The sequence below is a fragment of the Triturus cristatus genome, chromosome 2_2 (genome assembly GCF_964204655.1).
Source record: "Triturus cristatus chromosome 2_2, aTriCri1.1, whole genome shotgun sequence".
NCBI classification, from domain to species: domain Eukaryota; kingdom Metazoa; phylum Chordata; class Amphibia; order Caudata; family Salamandridae; genus Triturus; species Triturus cristatus.
The window spans coordinates 201,990,973-202,005,009 of NC_140582.1; positions in this window are offsets into that span (position 1 = coordinate 201,990,973).

Here is a 14,037-nt window from a genome sequence, read left to right on the forward strand (position 1 = left end):
GAGAAAATAGTTTTCTCTCAAACATGATTCATGATATCACAGCAGAAGGCTTTTCCATGTGGTAAAATCACCTTAGAACACACCACAATTCCTAAAATGAGTATGGTACCATCAGCAAATGATTTATAATGTAACTAAAGTCTTAAAACCTTCTATTAACTGCAATGCTTTTTAATGAGGTGCTATCATGTATATTGGTCCCAAGATGGCTGCCAACACTCCTTGGATGAAGTACTGAGAGCCAATCAGATCCCACGATGAGATGTGTGGGTAGGCTCCGCCCAGCTATATATGTGATTTTGATTTTCTCAGGAACTACTGAACGGATTTACACCACGATTTACACACGTGCAAAAGGCACGACTCTGAACCAAGGTGTACCTTTCTGCCAAATTTGGTGTAATTCCGTTCAGCAGTTCGGGCTGTAGATGTGGCTAAAGGTCCTATGGGAAATTGCATGGGGAAAACACATTTTGGGACCCCCCCTTTTTTCTCAGCCCCCACTACATGAATCATCACGAGACTTTCAGGATAGGAGCGGACCGGAGCTGGCCAAAAGTTTTGAAAATTTCGCGAAAATTAGTCTGACCTCAATATAATGATTCCTGATGTAAAGGTTGGAGAAATAACTGATATTCTCCTTGACAGAGGAGACTCATGATAGCCCTAGATGGGGGACTGTCAAATGGTTACTATGGCTGAAAAGATAATCCCAATTAGCAGAATCTCTGTATTTGAGGCACGTAGACACAGCAAGTGGTCTCTCTTCTATCGTTTGGCATGTACGAGGCTGTCCAGGACCTGAAACCAGTTTATGCAGTTGTCAGCCTTCTTGATATGCCACTGTTATCAGCATGCATATGTTATCCAATGTGGGTGTAAATTATAAGTAAGAGGGGTATATGTATGCAGAGAAGCGGGAGTAAAAGGACAGATCCTTGGGACATTGGTCATTGGCAGTTGACAGATTTTTATAGGGAAAGTTCAATGATGATTGCTGATCTTTGAAAGTGGTGGGGCATAACACCTACTCCACATCACAGTGGGTAAGTGAGCTAAGCGATGGTTTTTAATACTGCATTTGTCACATACATTTTCTGCGAGGAAAAGGCTCTGAAAGGGTAATCATGAAATATCCCAACACTGTCATTGAGTGCCAACTAAACCTGACCCTTCCCAGAAGTGGTCAGGGCCATACTGGGAACTCAAAGCAGCCTTGGCAATTTTCTCGGACCAGCCCCTGGTGAAGCACGGCCTGGCCCGGGAGACTGGAAAGGCTTGCTTGGTGCTTTTGTTACTGGGAGCCGATATTGCAGCACCCCTGCAAAACCGTCCCCACCCTTCCAGCCTTCCGGGAAAACGCCTGATGCCTGGAACTGCCAGTCTGGTCTCGGATGTGGTGCTCTAAGATAATCCACTGTTTGCCTAGCATAACTCCAAGATGCTAAGGGTTGTCAATATTTTGTCCACTGAAAGCACCAAGGCGAACAAATGATTAGAATTGCCACTAGTGTGCAAAGATCGAGCCAACTCACTTGCTCAAACAGACAAACACATTAGAGGTGAGAAGCCAAGCAAACCCCGAGCTGGGTTTGAGGTAATATATGGCTTTGTCTCGGCCAATGTCCCAATGGGACTTGTGAGTTAAGACAGAGCTGAGCCAAGCATCATAGGCACTCTTTTTTCCTTCCCTATTGCAGTTTTAAAAGATAACACCACTAGATGCTGTCCAGCAGAGCACACAAACTCTAATATAAAGGTGCTTTTTCAGTTGTGTCTGTGCGTGTCTGAAGCTGAACGGAACTGCCCTTTGCATGCCTCTCCTTTTTATTTTGTTAATCACTATAATTACATCACTGAGGTGCCGACCCTCTCACTCTTTTTGTGTAAGTTAGTCAGGGGCAGGCAGTGATATTAACATTAAATTATTGCACTGCCTTCTTTTGCATTTAACTTTGTTTTTGGTTCCAGAAGGACATTTTGACATGTAAAACTTATATCATGTCAGGTTGAATCAACGTGATTTTTGTGTTTATTAGATAGTTTACTAATTTAGATCATAAAACAATTGAACACAAAGAATTGTGTAGTAGTCAGTGTTGTTTCTGCACTGGCTAACTCATTATATCTCATTTTATATTTACTATGGTCCTTATGGGGTTGTGATGTCATTGTGTTCTGGGTTGGAATGCAGAGGGTGTGTAACTATAGAACAGCAGTTGGATGTGACCCGGGTTTGTCTTCAGATTTTTTCATGTGCAGTCTGTGTATAGCTAATAAACCTACAATAAGTACAACAATTGTGTGATGTATATACTATACATTGACCATGGTAATAAATTGGAGAAGGAACAGAGGCTTAATGAAACTTGAGGGGGCCCTCAGGCAAAGCCCATGGAGGCCCTCCCCCCACCACCACCCCACTCCCTGCGGCCTAGCTCATTAACTACCACTTTTGCCACACCGCCCAAAAATCTGGTATATTTTGATTTGAAACCTCCAACATTTCATGTAATACCTCTATATTGTCTGGCTTAAAGTTCTAATAGGAAAGTGGGAAACACTCTTAACATATAAGCTATGCCATTTGTAACAATAAGGAGCGATCCTATTGTCTCAGGAACTGCCTATCGCTGAAGAACAAAGAACAACCATGAAGGGTCTGAATTAGAATTGACATTGATGGAAAATAACTTGAAACTTTGTTAGACAAACCCAAAACTGCAATTCCATAGACTCGACTGACAATATACATGAGAAGTACACAAGCTGTAATTCAGTATCCTGCGAAGTCCAAGAGAAATAGACTGGTGAATTATCTGCATGCAACACACTTGCGACTGTCAAGGGTTGTGCATGATAATAATGTGAACTGAGGAGGCAATTTCAATTTCTACCATCCTGTCTGGCAAATTAGAGTGGTGGCTGAAGACTACTACTTCTTGGTTTAGAGAATTGGAGAGATGTACTTGACTGAAAGAATGTTTGCCTGTTTACCTTTCTTCTTGTAAACTTTTCTGTTAGGGCTTTCACATTTAATTTTTTTGCTAGATCACTCGCGATGCTTAAAGTTGCAGGTCCTGACAGCCTGTCCAGCTCCATCATGCTTTGGAGATAATTCATGATCAATTATAACTTTGAAAATGTCCTTTCGGCACTGTCTACAGTAACTCAAATTGTAAAATAAAGTTTCAGTGCTGTTGCAACATCCAAACCACTGGGCAGGATTCCATTGTTTCGCAAAAATAAAAGGTCAGCCAGATCTTTTATTGTGCTACCGGAGATAAGTTGTATTTGTTCTTTCAACACTGCTTTGAATGCGATGAGTTGTTGTGGAAACTACGGACAAGTATTTTTCATAGTGAGCTGCCAGGGTCATGGCTGCTTCAAACAACTCCTCCTCACTAGCTTTGAGGATTTCTGAAGGCATCATGAAATGAAAGCATTGGATTATGGTGTTCATACCAGGAAATCGTGTTTTTATCTGATTAGCAAGAATTTCTCTGTTAGCATAAAACAAAGACACCTTAAAATTGTCTTCGGGGTTGCATAACCTTTGGTCTTCACAGAGTTCATCTAGGTGCTTTTTTTTGTCTTGGTCGTTTTTGTGTAAAATACAATTGAATTCCCCATGCATCTGCAAGTGAAGATGCTGAGCTTTTAACATCTTAAAGCTGTTCTCTGAGACTGGCAAATGTATTAGCTGAGCAACTTAACATATTTGATGCTTGTAAAAGGTCCAGATCTTTAGACTGAAGCAGTTTGGACACAATAGTCATTGTCTCCAGCACTTTGGATTGGATTGCAACCATTAACACAAACTCAAAAGCCTCCATGCACTTCCTAAGACCCTGAGATTCTGTGCGCTCATCAACTTTTTAGACTGCAGTAAAATGGTAGTGAGTGCTTTCATGATGTCCATAAAACGATAGCGTAGAGCATGGAGAGTATCATGTCTGGATATCCCTGACCGCTACATTTATTAAGCACTAGGCCTTTGTCCTCTATAAGGTTTACAAGTTCTGTTGCTATTCCCTCAGCACTTTGGTCTCTAATTTTATATAAGCCAACAAAGCTTTCATTAATTTTGACTTCAGTTGGAATTTCTTCAGTATTAAGGCACAGTGTTACATATCGAATAACCAGGCTTAATTGATCTTCTTTTTTAATGTCCTGCATTGTGTCCATTATAACAGAGCAAAACGGTGCATTTTTTTATTTCACTTCTATCTCATTTTGTACTTTATTTGAAAGAATTTCAATAAACTAATTTTAAATAGTAGGACTCAAGTATTTAAATCTACCCTCTTTTGTAATCAGATGGTTTAAAACAGGATCATATTTGGCCAAAATGACTGCCAAAAAGGTCCCACCATCTTTTTCTTTCAGTTTTTCCCTATGTCGTCTGAAAGGTAAATTGCAAGTTGACAAGAGGAGTGTAATATTGATGATCTGCCTCAGAATGTGTGTCCAATAGTTAACCTGCTCTTTGTAGGCTGATTCCAGTTGTGTATCGATCATCTCATCCTGCCTCCATCTCCCATGTACAGCACAAGCCGCTAAAGGTGAGCGCATCATTTCATGTTATTTAATTTTTCGAGACATGCCTTGCCAATCTGTTATACCATTAGCCTATGCTTGCTGATAGGATAACAGTTTTCTATCTCCAAAGAGCCAACAAGGTTCACAGTATGCACTGTCCATTTTTAAAGAGTAGCAAAACCACAGTCTTGGAGTCTTATCTCCAGTCCTATTTGACTGGTAGTAGTACTTTATGGAAAAGCACTTGTTTTTTTTATCTCGTGGGAAGGGTCCACTAGGCTTGCATGGACCACTTCTAATGACAACCCTTAGTAGCTCGGTATCATGCCAAGGTTTGTCTAGAAAGTTCCCTCTATCACTCGGATACAAATCCATGCAAAACTGACTATTGCTTGATTCTAATTCTTCTAAATGTAATTCCACTTCCTCACTCAAAATGTCTTCACTTTCTTTTTCAATGTTTGGCAATACTGCTGAAACAAGTTGCACATTTGTAGGTTCTTCACTTTCTTTAGCCACTGGTAGCAGCGGTGACACCACTGGTGCGCTTACAATTTCAGTACTTCCTTCACTCGTTTGTAATAGTAGACTCAGAGGTTCCTCTGGTGATGGTGTATTCTCAGTTTCTGAACTTCCTTCAGTCACTGGTAGTGGTGTAGGCCTAGCTGGTGTACTTGTAATTTTTCCCACTCCTTCTGTATTGGATGGAGGCACTTCTAACACAGTTTTTTACTTTTACTTTCTTGGTTTAGTGTCGTCGTTGTTGCCTGCAGTGCTGGCGCAATTAGTGCTTCAACGCTACAAGGTACATCTGTGGTTTGATCTGAGCACCGTAATGTTTAGTCATGTGGTGGGACCAATTGTGATTGTGGCAATGATGCTTTGTCTCCTGTTGATGTTGCAGCTGCATCACCTTCTGTATGCATGAGATGATGATGCACCATGATCACCAGGACACCTAAACATAGAGTCAATTTTCATGAATTTGCCTGTTTGCACATTTCTTTGAGTAAAATGTAATTGCAGAAAGTCATTGTGCTGGTGGAGTGCACGACTATGAAGGTAGCAGTAAGAATAATTTGAGCACACCACAAAGATTGTAATTGTGGGTTTTGTTCCACCAATACTGCCTAGAAGGAATGCAAAGCATTATTACTAAACACTACGGTAGCTTAACAATACCATACCAACTGTTGATGTAAAGAGTTGGAGCAAGGGATACTTGAAGACAGGTACTGGAGGAATGGATGTAAGAAGTGAGTACTCAAAGGAAAGATACAAGAAGTGAATAGCAGAAGGGATGGGATTAAGGAGGTAATCACTCAATAATTGGATGAGGATGGTAAGAGCCAAGAATGCAGGAGATAAAGGCAGATGTAGGAAGGCATGAATTGAATGGAAGCCTGCAAGGAGGCATGAGCTAAAGGACAGAGCCAAGAAGACAGGATATGGAGCGATCTTGAATGTATTGTATTGTTACATTTATAGAGGGCCTACTACCTAACTACGCCTATGTGGAGCACTGAAGCGCTTGCCTACATGAGTAGCAAGCTGCAAAATGTGTAGGGTGTGTGGTTGGGAGGGCGTTGTGTTTGTTTTGATGCTATTTTGGAAGTGCTGCTTATTGTGCAATAGGTTGCAGGGTTTAGCAATCTGATGGATTAAGAGGTGAGAGATATGCACACCATTTTGTTTTTCATGTCTTTGCTGGTCCATTTGTGGTATTTCTTTTGTTCATAATCCCACTTTGGTGATTACTGCATGAAGTCGTCCGTTCTGAAATACTGTGTCTACTTTTTAAAGTTAATTGTTCTGAGTAGGCAGAGATTTAAGGGTGGACAATAGTGGAGATATCTACTGGAATGAACTTTGGTAAAAGCATCCCATATCTGATTGTCATTACGAGGTGTTGAGAAGTGGTCACCTGTAGCTAATTGGATCAGATCAGAATAATCTCTGTGCTGCATAACATGTCTGCAGTTTACTCAAGGTGAGGATGAATGATGAGTGTGTGAGCGCTGTACTGCATGAGACCAGTGAGTTCAAGATGAGTGCATGAGTGATACTTTGAAGGAGGTATAGATATATTTTTTTGGGTGAAAATCAATCCTCTGCCACAAATGTGTTAGTAAATAGGAATTTGACCAAAATCATGGCTGAATGCTTGTATGCTTGAAATGGAAATATAAAAGCGTAAGTACTCTATGATCTAGAGTGACTGTTTTCATATGAGAAATGCTGGCAGTGTACCATTAAAGTGGTGTGCCAGTGCTGAGAAGTGCAGGTACTCTCCCGTTAAAAGTAGTGCACCAGTGCTGAGAAGTGCAGGTACTCTCCCTTTCAAATTTTAGAAGTGAAGGTACTCAGTACCAGACAGTACCTGGACAATTAAAGCACTGGTTGCCTGGGACTGCACATGAACCACCCAGTGATGGAACCACTCATAGTACACCCCCTTGACGCAAAAGGTTCAAAGCGCAAGTTGTTCTTAACACTGCCTCTAAAAGAAAGTTCTGGATTACAAACTGTAGAAAACAGACAAAGATGGCTCAGGCTAATAGAAAATTATGTATTTAACTCTCTCCCTCTTTACTGCTTTGCATGCAGGAGACATTTTGATGGAAATAGAAACTCTTTAACGGTAATGTCCCATTGAAAGTTAACATAATGATAATGGCAAGTGGAGGACATAAGCATACATCGTGATCCATACTGACCCTCTCAATCTCGAAATTGAGACGTTTTAGCTATCAGAAGGGTACCATGACAGAGGCAGCTTGAAAACCCCAAATTACTGGCACCAACTAGCAGCTCTACGGAACTTATTGTCATCATTAATGCCTGGAGTGTATTTCAAGTGTAAGGAAGCCAGGCAGTGTTGTGTTCCATCATTACAACCCATTTGACTTTAGGATTCCAGGACACTTTGCTGGGCTAACATTATTTACATTCTGTTACACCCTTGCAAGAGTACCCAAGTTCATAAAACTTATTTTTACCACGTAAACAATTCTTTCATGCCCTCTTTGGCTGAGTCACAGACCGTGCACAGACACACTTGTCCAAATTCTAAATGTGTTCACATGTAATATTCAGGGACAGGGATGTGTGTTTTCAATACTGTAAGAAAGCAGCTGCTCGCTAATATTATTGCAAATTTTCTCTGTGACACTCTCCCATTTCTTATATGTGTGAGGACCTGATTTAATCGAAAAGAAACTATTTTATGGATATTGCATGAAACATAAACACAACATTCCTGTACAAAATGTCTGTAATAGACACTTATATCACCAATATTGAAAATAAAGCAAAGGAAACTGGTATTTAAAACAATCTGTTCAAGAATTATTTAATGCCATCAGGGCAAGACTCTGCAGAACAGAGCTGATTTTAATCAGCCCCCCCCCCCGAAAGTCTGGGTCCCTGGGCCAGGGCCCACTTGCCCATGCCTTATAACGTCCCTGGATGGCATCTGCCTTTAATGGATGCAACAATCTTCCATCCAGTAAAATATCTACGTGGCAGAGCACTTAAAATCAGGTCAGGGCCCTGGCATGGAAAAGGTGTTGAGAATTTACTGTGCATGAAAGGAAGTGTGAGGGAAGATAGCAGCCCATCATGAAATGGTGGGCAAGTAAATGCAAGTAGCAGGGTGGTCAGAGACAGCCCTGCAGGCAAAGGGGCACCAAAACCCATGCACATAAATAATTTGAAAAGATGTCTTGCAGCCCCTCATGTTGGTTTGCAACTTGGAAAACCAAAGGCATGTACATTTTAGTAAGAAGCATACAAAGCTGCTTTAGCGGCACATTAATTCTACCAAATATAACAGGCTTGTGTGACCAAGCACCACTCCACCACCACACACACACTAATGCACAAAAGACATATAATGAGGTGGGCCCTTTGATGGAGCTAGCGGCCAGTAACCCCCCAAAAAGCAGCTGTGCCATCACAACCCCAATACGGACTCCACCCCACCCCCTCTATTTCCCTTGCAGTGACCAGAGTCACCGGACCCTCCATTGAAAAATTATCAATCAATCCAATGCCCTCACTGCTAGGGCCGCATGCAGGCAGGCTCGCAAAATGCATTCCCAATATTGTGCGGTAAGGACAAGGTTTATTAAATATGGCTGTTGCTGAGTGGCCAGAGTCTCACAACGCAACCATGCCGGGTGCCCTAAATAAAAGCAGCCCCCACCGCAGAGAAGTAGAGAACATTTCAACTAGTACTCAAGACAACACTACACGAAATAAATAGTCAGTGAGGGCATGGGACTACTGCTATTCATCTTGCTGTCTGTGGGGGCCTGCAGCACCTGCCCCATCACTTCCTCTAGTGGCAATGTGTTGGGACCCCGCTTCTTGACTCTCCTATCCTATCATTCGTGGCCAGCTGCGCACCCCGTCCCTCCAGCATGGATGCTTGTGCCCATGTTTCTTACCCTTTTCCTGACACCTTCAGATGCTCCTGGACTCGGTCCAGAGGCGGTCTCCCCGTCTGTTCATCACACATTATTACAGTGATGACGTGCTGGCAATCCTCCCGATATTGAACAGGGCTACCGAATCGGTCGATGCCATTTAAATGAACATAAAAATGCTGTGACAGGGCGCCACCAACCGAGAGCCACCCTGTGGGCCACTCTTCTCCAAGATATGGCATACGGAAGCCTTCAGATGTCAAAACACAAGGACCCCCTGAAACATGTGGTGACACAATTCCTAGGATAGGGTAAATGTACAGCGGAAAAGAAGCTCCTAGGGCAACTGAACAGTTTAAAATATCACATGTTATTAGGTTCAATGTAACAGATCAGAAAAAAATGCTCAGATATATTTCAAATGATTTAATAATCAGTTGTTAAAATCATCTTCAATATTGAAAATATTTTTTTTAAAATCAATTTATTCAAAACATCATTTCTCTTCATAAAAATACAGTCAGTCAGAGTATGCTTTATTCGAATTTCATTCATAAAAGCAAAAACACAATACAATAAAACGAACACAAATACATACATTTTAAAACAAGATTAAACTTCAATCATTGACATCAATTGCAAAGCACACTTCAAGAAGAAGAAAATTTTTAACTGAGATATTTAGTCCTATATGCGTGTACTGTTCTACCTATATTGATAAGAAAAAGATAATTAAAAAACATGATTTAAAATAGTTGTAAAATGGCTGATAAGACACGAGAATAAAACATGACAGAGAATAGTCAAATAGCTAGCAGTCTCTGCAATAGTTGGGAGAGTAGTTAAGTACCTAGCAATCTCCTTCTAATTGACCACGCCCAACCTAAATACTTTGCGGTGGCTACTGAGACCCATGTCAAAGTGCTGGTGCATATAATACGCAGGGCCACGGTACTGCTATCTGTCCCAAAATTTTTGCACATTGGGGACAACCAAATACGCCTTGGTACCGCATAGGGTTTACAAGAGAATAAAAAATGGCCGATGGTTTCTTTAGTAATACCACAAACAGGGCAGGTGTCACAGGATCCACCATTCCACTTAGCTGTCAGAGATTTAAGGGGGAGTGCACCTGCTCGAAGTTGGAAGAGGAGCTTCCTATCTCCAGGCCTGGTAATAGTGTCCCAGTACGATTCTAAACAGGGATACATTTTTGCCTCTAAAAATTCACCAGACATTGAACCAGCACTAGAGCTTCTCCAATGTCGGGAGGCAACCATCTCCCAGTAAGCACTTTTTAAAATACTTTTGAAGGGGAAGATTGCTCTTGTAGGATCTTCCCAAAGTGGGGACATACCAAGCTCAATAAGGGATGTCTTTAATGATTTCAGCCATCCAATTTTGTGGAATACATCAGAACTCATAATGTCTAAAAAACCCTTGGCATAATGTTTAAGTACAGGGGTGGTCCACAACCTATGCCAGTAAATAATCGGACGTAACTTAACTAAATCTGTGACTGCTCTTCTACCCAAATCATATTTTAGGGGCAATAATGGGGTGCTTTTAGGAACACCAGTTATATCCCTGAGAAATGTATTCTCCGAGGTTTGAAGTGCTGCCACCTTTTCAAAACCCCAAAGCTCGGCGCCGTATAGCGCAGAGCCTAAAGCCTTTGCTTTAGGCTCTGCGCTTCAATATTGAAAATATTTTTTTTAAAATCAATTTATTCAAAACATCATTTCTCTTCATAAAAATACAATAAAAACCAAAACGTGGCAATAGTTAAGACTTCGACGCGCGTTTCGGCGTAACGGAGGCCTTTGTCAGGAATAGCCACAACTTTGTCTGAAAACGATAAAAATATATAGTAAGTGCTAACATTCAACATTGTTAATCATGAACTACTTTATAGTTGATAAACATTTTATACTAAAGCACATTATCGTAATCATAATCTGTTACAATCGCAATTTGTTACAATTTTTTATATAGATATTAATTTATATATATGTGCCATTATTTTGATAGACCATTATAATTAGAAGTATAGCAAAGATCAAGTGCATATAGAGATGAGAAAATAAAAAAAAGATTATAAAAAATGATAAAATCGGAGAAATCCCATTATTAACTTATTTTCATTTGAATTTCTATATCTTTATTTATGTGAGCTTACATGTAGAAGTTCAGTTGATAACGTGGAACTAGATGGTATTGATGTACCAACTCTTCTTATTTCTGGTGCATAAAGTCTGCAACAGTTCATATACCTATATTAGATTCTGTTTATTTCATGAATTACGATAGTCGTTTGCAGCTTCATTTGTTCAAGCCGTGGTATGTGACCAGTAATAGAATCATTTTAGGGTAGCACCCAATACCGCTATCTTGCCCCCTTGCTACTCTGGCCTGGACCAGTCAATCTGTCTCCGTCTGAGACTCCGACTCACCTGAGGGCTGAGGGCTGCAGCTTAGGTGGCACTGGCAGGCACAGCCGGTCATCAGAAGACTGGGCTAGCAATGATTAAATTATGACCTCACGGTTCCTCTACCCATGTGTCTTTGAAAGTGAAGCTTGTGCCATTGTTGCAAGTGTTTTTTGTGATCTGTGTGAGTGAAGTTTGCACAACTTCTGCATGCCCTGCACGTACTTTGTATGCAATGGAAGACTTGAAAGCTCACAATTATGTTGCCCGTGATGCACCCGTGTGTCGTTGCAAGTGAAGCTTGTTCCCTTGTTGCAAGTTTTTTTCCTGGTCTGTATGTCTACCTTAAGTTTGCACATCAGCCGTATGCCCTGTATGTACTTTACATGCAATGTAAGCTTACACATATGTTCCAAGTTATAAACCCCTGTGTTTTTACAGGTGAAGCTCGTGCTGATGTTGCATGAGCTTTTCGTGTTCTGCACGTGTCAGTAAAGTTTGTACAGCTTCTGTATATCCTGAATGTACTTTGTGTGTATTGGAAGCTCACACTTGTATTGCACGTGATGTACCCTGTGTTAGTGAAGCTTGCAAGGCTGTTGTTGCCGCTGTTCCTGTTCTGTTCTGCATGAGAGGAAAGCTTGCATAGCAGGTGGCTGCTTTGAACACGTGGGTTGTTCGTGAGAGAAGCTTGAATTGCTGCAGCCGGCTCTGAACACATATTTTGTGTGTGGGTGAAGTTGGCAGTGCTTGTTTTGTACAAGTTAATTTTTCCTGACAGATACGACTGCATCCTCCAGTGTTCACAATTTGACACCTTTCACTCAGCTTCAAATATTGTGTGAAGCCGACAAGAGGATTGACATGTCTGGGATGTAGAAAAACACACACCGACGCCCTGATTGCTGACTTTTAAATCCACCCTTAAAACATGGGCGCCAGAACTAGCAAGCATTGAAAATGCAATGGGTCTCGCCTTTGATTAAGTTAAAGCCATTTGCTTTGCTAATGGTATTGTATAGCAAAGCAAATGGCTTTAACTTAATGAAAGGCGAGACCTAATGTTAGTCAGTGTCAGTCAGTCAGTGTCAGTCATGTCAGTCAGTGTCAGTCAGTCAGTGTCAGTCAGTCAGTTTCATTCAGTGTCAGACAGTCAGTTTCAGTCAGTGTCAGTCAGTTTCAGTCAGTTAGTGTCAGTCAGTCAGTGCCACTCAGTCAGTGTCAGTGTCAGTGTAAGTCAGTGTCAGTCAGTCAATGTTAGTCAGTGGCAGTCAGTCAGTGTCAGTAAGTTTCAGTGTCAGTCAGTCAGTCAGTGTCAGTCAGTCAGATAGTGTCAGTCAGACAGTGTCAGTCTCAGTTAGTCAGTGTCAGTCAGTGTCAGTCAGTCAGTGTCAGTCAGTCAATGTCAGTCAGTCATTGTCAGTCAGTAAGTGCCACTCAGTCAGTGTCAGTGTCAGTGTAAGTCAGTGTCAGCCAGTCAGTGTCAGTCAGTCAATGTCAGTCAGTGTCAGTAGGTTTCAGTGTCAGTCAGCCAGTGTCAGTCAGTCAGTGTCAGTCAGTCAGTATCAGTCAGTGTCAGAGAGTGTCAGTCTGTCAGTCAGTGTCAGTCAGTGAGTCATTGTCAGTCAGTCAGTGTCAGTCAGTCAGTGTCACTTAGTGTCAGTCAGTCAGTGTCAGTCAGTGTCAGTCAGTCAGTCAGTGTCAGTCAGTGTCTGTTAGTCAGTGTCAGTCAGTGTCTGTCAGTCAGTCAGTGTCAGTCAGTCAGTGTCAGTCAGAGTCAGTGTCAGTCAGTCAGTCAGTCTGTCAGTCAGTGTTAGTCAGTCAGTGTCAGTCAGTGTGAGAAGTTAGCCTGGCATATGCTGGTCACTAGTTAAAGTGGCCACCATGCACCAGTCCAATTCGACTCTTATGGTAGATAGGTTTAAGACAACCTTTTAAAGAAAGCTATCCTAGTGGTAGCTGTGGAGAGCAGCCTTCAGGCTAAGTCTCAGAGGAATGTAAAGCAGCTTGTTTTACCTTATAATCTCTTGAATTACCAAATGAAAGGACACCACACAGGTATATATATAAAATATATATGTATTTATTTCTAGACACACTCTACTAATCTCTTTATGAGATTAGAAGTCAGGAACATATGCACGAATCAATGTTTCACAACAAATTAAGCACTTATATGGCTGGGGCCCTAGGGGCGTACCAGATCATATACCAAAAAAGAGGTTTAGGAATGTCGACTTGCAAGGGGACAAGGCCTAGCGAATCGCTGGGGCCTCACTAATCCACCCAAGGCAGGTAAGTAAAGGACCCACGGGAGACGCGTGCAGTGTGAGAACACAGCCTCGGGTTCCCTATTGATTTCAATGGAGCAAGTCACGGTTGGATTTTTAAAGTTTTAGGGTACTTTGGGAGAGTCTACAAGCAAGCCACTTACAAGGTAAGTACTTCGAGGGCCAACACCCACAGGAGCACCGGAGGGCACGAGTTACCTCACCCAGAGAAGCCGGGTGCATAGGTGTCTTTTGGTGTCGGGTCGCGGCATCGTTTTCAATGGAAGCTGAAGAGGATTTGCTGATTGTGAAGACTGGAGAAGTGTCCGGTGGAATCCAAGGCTGGATTCAGAAGAAGGAAGACCT